This window comes from Pinus tabuliformis, chromosome 6, assembly GCF_031772625.1.
Source record: "Pinus tabuliformis cultivar Carrire ecotype Pingquan chromosome 6, CPIR1, whole genome shotgun sequence".
Classification (NCBI taxonomy): Eukaryota; Viridiplantae; Streptophyta; class Pinopsida; order Pinales; family Pinaceae; genus Pinus; species Pinus tabuliformis.
In genome coordinates, this window is record NC_142292.1 from 1,626,147,029 (window position 1) to 1,626,152,556 (window position 5,528).

At 38.1% G+C, this 5,528-nt stretch overlaps 1 long non-coding RNA gene across 1 annotated transcript; it reads right to left on the bottom strand.

Moving 5' to 3' along the window:
* Positions 1–934: 934 nt before the first annotated feature.
* LOC149265137 (uncharacterized) lies at positions 935–1,388 on the bottom strand. Its single transcript, XR_016250778.1, has 2 exons — positions 1,349–1,388; positions 935–1,133 (listed from the first exon to the last, which is right to left on the bottom strand). It is a non-coding gene; the product is annotated as an uncharacterized LOC149265137 (long non-coding RNA).
* Between the last annotated feature and the right edge of the window lie 4,140 nt (positions 1,389–5,528).

Below are 5,528 nucleotides of genomic sequence, written 5' to 3' on the forward strand. Positions count from 1 at the left end.
TACAAGCTCTATTCAGATCATGTAGATCCATAGCTTCTTTTGCGGCCCCTCCTGGGGTCTAATAATGTGTTTTCTTCCTTATGTTATAGACTATCTGCCATATTACATTTTGATGGTTACATCTGAACTCAATTCGCTCATTTGGGGAACTATGTGTCTTCCCCTTTCATAATGATCTATTTATTTCGACTGAGGCTTCTGAACTCTCATGTATAATGATCTTTATATCTCCTTAATATAATCTATGTCGCTTTTTTCTCTGAAAAAAAAAAAGAAAAAAAAAAAAGCTTCCTTTTCTACAATTTAGTTGTTAAAATAGATGGTAAAGTAGGAAAAATAAATGCCTAGAATGTTATTATTGTAACTTGTAAAAAAAAGGAATGTAATTGCATACTAGCTATATGAATTTTAGATTCCATGTTAAACTAAAAGCGTAGCAGTACAAGATTGTCTAGTGTTAAATAATATATGTTTAAAAATAAAAACTTTTTGTCATGCGAGAAAGTTGTTCTCGTTACAAATTATAAGAATGATATGAGCATGTGCGTGAGTGTGTGTTAGTTACGTAAATGAAAGAAGTAGAGTAACAAAATGTTATTGCTTTCGGTAAGAAATATATACTTGTAGTTAATTGTATTTGCATGTATGAACAAATACATAAGCAATATATAAATAAATACAAATAACAAATTATACCGTTCAAAATTATGAAGGAAATAAAATATCATTACGGGGAATAGGATTGTCTAATATTGGTGAGTAGTTTTACACATACAGAACAATTTCTTTACATTTACAAAAGGTTGAAAGACCAAGACCAAGAAATGAACTTACATCAATCATTATTTCTATGCGAAAACTGTGAATTAAAACTATGTCGAGAACATAAAGAATTTTAGATAAAGATTCCTCAAAAAATTATATGAAAAACCAATGAATTTAAAAATAATTATATTATAAAAATTGAGTCATAATTTCATGTATATAGTTCAAAAAACTTTGTACAGGAGGATTTTGGAAAAAGCCTCTTAGGAAATTAAAGACAAATGAAAATTTTAGTGCAACATAGGCATTATGCCAGTAATGAGATTCCAAGCATCACGAGCTGAAGAAATAAAAGCCAGACATACGACCTGGAACATAAATATAAAATCTAGGTGAGAGTTGAAAAGTGACTACAATCTAGAGCCTTCCAAACAAGTTTACTCTCGCAAACAAAATTAGTAGTACTTGTGTAAAAGAAAATATGGAATTTAGTTAGTACCTACTATTTGTTATGCAAAAAGTGGAAGTAGAAGTAAACCAAAATTAATAAAAATAAATAAATATTGAAAGTGAAATAATTTACTTGTGTTTATCGAAGATAAAGTCTGAGAGTCTCCTTACCTACATCAAAAGACGCAGAAGTAAGACAAGAAGTTGAATATGAAATCTTACAGGAATAAATTGTATAAATATTCAACCAAACGTTGAAGAAAAACAAAACCCTCTCCATGAGAGTGGAGAACTTCATTCATATAGAAGACCCATAAAATATCGTTTACTCCATGGTATACTATAACCTAAAGTTCAGAAAAGTAGAGTTTGTTTTTACAAATGAAGAAACCCTATAACCAAGGTATAAATGAAAAGACACAAAACAAATAAGTAATTACTCCTACTCATAGTTAAATGTTATAGAAACCCTAACAATGTTCAAACAAAGATTCTACAAGGACTAGCACATGGAGCAGACCTCTGGAGTATGATAAATAACAATAACTCTGAAATTTTAAGTAACAACCTCGAATTAGAAACAATATTTAAACCAGAAAAAGGAAATGAGTTGCGGTAATGATAAACCATCTTCTTAGAGAGGTGGAATACATAGCCATATAGAAATTTTTTTTGATCAAGTAAGAGTCGGACCTTCTATTCATCTATAAAAATACATAATGTACATAATACAAAGGAGCAACACCAACTCTGTGAAAAAACCATAGGCAGCTGGACTGGCCAAAACCGAACCTATCTAAAAAACTGTGAAAATCCCATACAAAACAACCAATGAACAATTCACCCTCAAGGCAACAATCTAGACAACCAAAGAACTGGATACCTGCTGTCCAAACTATCGTGGATCAAAAGACCCACTGTGCATCATAACCCCCGAGCCCACAAAACTGCACCATTAGACCATCCGAAGGCCCACAAAACTGCCAATGATGATAGGGCCCACCGCATCGATGGCCCACAAAACTACACCATGTGAGCATCCGAAGGCCCACATAACTACACCAAATACCAACCTAAACCTTCGATTATTCAAATAACCCGAAGACCAAGATAAACAACCATCAAAGATCCAACATTTAGAAATTGTTTTCGGGTTTACACGTGGCCCGTACTTTAACTCGATAAACAGACCTGAAAGGAAGTATAGGCCACCTTTTTGACCTATTTTGGGTTCGATAGCAGAAATAAATGTCGAGCATCTATTCCACCTGAAATCCAGGAGATGACGGGGATCAAAAGCGGTCTCGCCAACTAGCCCGCTAAATAACAGTCCTGTCGGATCCGAAGAATAAACAAACCTCCACCCTAAAGTTTTTCGGGTCCGGATTGGGAATTAACAAACGTGCAACTAAGCGCCCAAAATCCATAGGATGAAGGCGATCTCGGCAACTAGCACACTTTTTACCTAATCATGCGGACCCGAAAGGAAACCTATGCCACCTCTCTAAACGATTTCGGGTCCGAATGAAGGAATAACAGTCGAGCAACTAAACCACCCGAAATCTCTAGGAAGAAGGATATCTAGAGAGGATTCGTCGACTAGCCCAATCTTTACCCTCCCTGACGGACCCGAAGATTGAATAAACCACCGCACTTTAATTTTTCGGGTCCGAATGGAGAAATATCGAATGTGCAGTTTACCGCCCGAAATCCATAGGATTAAGGCGATCTCGGTTACTTTCCCACTATTTACCTTTACAAACGGACCCAAAGAATTGACCAACGAGCCATTTCCCGCCCGAAATCCATAGGAAGATGGATTTCAAGGAAAACTTTAGTCAGGTATCTACATCCTTCCTGCCTTCTTGCCCGTAATTTCCCACATGCTACTAACTTGTGATTGTTCCATTTTCTTCAATTTCCACTAGTCTTCTACTCCCTGTCTTTGGTAGCCTGTCTGTGACAGTCTTCGCGCAATTTCCCTAAGCGAGTAAGCATCCAATCATATCTTCTATTTCTTTTTGAACAAAGTACTCCTTCATTTGCCAACCTATCCGCCAAACGGTTGGCTATTCTGTGCACATGAACAAAATTGAGGGTTCTCAGGGCTCTTAGGTGGGATTGTATGTGATGATAGAACTGCAATAACCGCCAGTGTTTCAACACTCTCTCTGGTGTTGTGCCATTGAATATTTTCTTGAACGAATTAATTATCAATTCAGAGTCAGCTTCAATGATGGTGTTCTACAGATTTAATTCCATCAAGATTTCTAGGCATTGCTCTAGGGCCATGAGTTCCACCATATTGTTAGTGGCCTTCCCCAAATGACTATGAAAGATGACTTTTATGTAACCCTGCTCATCTCTTAGGACTCCGCCATAACCAGCCACCCTAGAGTTTCCTTTAGAGTCACCATCTATATTGAATTTCAAAAAGACATAAGGGGGAGGTTGCCAGAAATCCTTACCTGTTGTTATATGACTTACCATTTTGCTTATGCCTTGTGGGAAAGGTGCCTGTAGACCCAAATGCAATAATATTTGAGCATCCTGGTTTTGAGGTGGGTTCTCGGGGGGTTTCTTTAGCAGGGTGCCTAAAGTCTCTTGGAACTGTCTAATGATCTGAGCTATGATGCTCTGGGATGAGCCAATGTTGTTCTTGAAAATCCTATTATTGCGTTCTTTCCAGACATTCCAGATTAGAAAGCCTGGAACCAGAGCCCGAGTTTTATTGACTGTTTCATTTTCAGAGAAGTTTCTTCTCCAATTCTTCAAAGTACTAGTGATATTGAAATTGTCCCTATCCATTTGTTTGAAGATTGAAGCCACCCAATTCCACAAGGTGGAGGTGAAAGGGCATAGGTTGAGTAGGTGTTCCATGGTCTCTTCTTGTAATTCACATAACTGGCATCTATATGGACCTGCTACACCTCTTTTTCTAAGGTTTTCCCACGTTACAATTTTATTATGTTGCACCAACCACATGAACAATTTGATTTTCATCAAGTGTGGGCTCTGCCATAGATCCCTCCATACCTTATTAGGGTTTGTAAAGTTAAGCCCTAGGGCCATTCTCTTGGCTTCTTTGCGGTTGTAGTTGCCTTCGTTGTTTATTCCCCATCTCAGTTGGTCTGACAATGTTGATGTCAAAATATTTCTCAGTTCCAAGATCACTGCAAGAGCTTCTGCCTGGGCCTTCAAAGGGGTTCCTTCACTATATTCCTGGTCCTTCCATATTCTCCATTTGCCATTGTTTCTAGACTGATCCCAGAAGTCATTTACCTTGAGTAAACCTTTATTGTCAGTGTCATTCTTGAGATTGGCAAGTTTCTCTCTTACCAGGTTAGGTTCTTGTTGCCAGTTGTCCTCCCAGAACCAAGCTAGGTTTCCATCTTTGATCTCCCAGAAATTGTGTTTCTAAATAATAGCTCTATTCTCCCATGCTTTGTTCCAAATGTGGGAGCCTTTGATGAGCCCAGACATTTGAATGAGGTCCCTTTCTTGCCAATTATTTGCATACTTCTGTTTCCAAATCTTTGCCCAAGGGGTTACCGATTCCTTTAGCCATCTCCACCAAAGTTTAGCCCCCAAAAATTTACTTAGGGTTTCAGGGTCATGAAGCCCCAAACCTCCATGTGTCTTGGGTTTACAGATATTATCCCATGCTACCAAAGTCCATTTCTTTTTCTCTTCCCCTTTACCCCATAGAAAGTCCCTATGTATATTTCTAATGTGTTGCACAACTCCTTTAGGAGCAGGAATGACTGAGAGCATGAAGATGGGAACAATTTGAAGGACAAATTTTGTTAGCACTAGCCGTCCTGCTAAATTCAAAGACCTGCTTGTCCAATTCCAGACTTTGTCCTGGAGTTTATTAGTGATTGGCTCCCAAACTGCCTTGCTCAGAGGTTTGTCTGTTAGAGGTATTCCCAGATATTTGGAGGGTAGCTGTTCTCTTTGAAAGCCGAGAATTCTGGTGAGGTTCCTCTGAATAGAAATGTCAGTATTAAAAAAGAAAATCTTAGATTTGGTAAGGCTTACCTCTGTACCAGCATCCATAGCAAAGTCGTTTAGGATTTGCTTGAAAGCTTTAGCTTCCTTGACCGTGGGTGTACCCTGCAGCATAGTGTCATCCACAAATTGTTGATGAGTCAAGGCATCTCCATTCTGAGTGAGTTTGAGACCCTGGATTTTTCCTTCTTCTTTGGCTGATTTGATCGTATTTCCTAAATCTTTGATCATGAGGATAAAGAGGAAGGGCGCGAGAGGATCTCCTTGTCTTAGGCCTCTCGAAGGCCTAAAGATACTGGAAG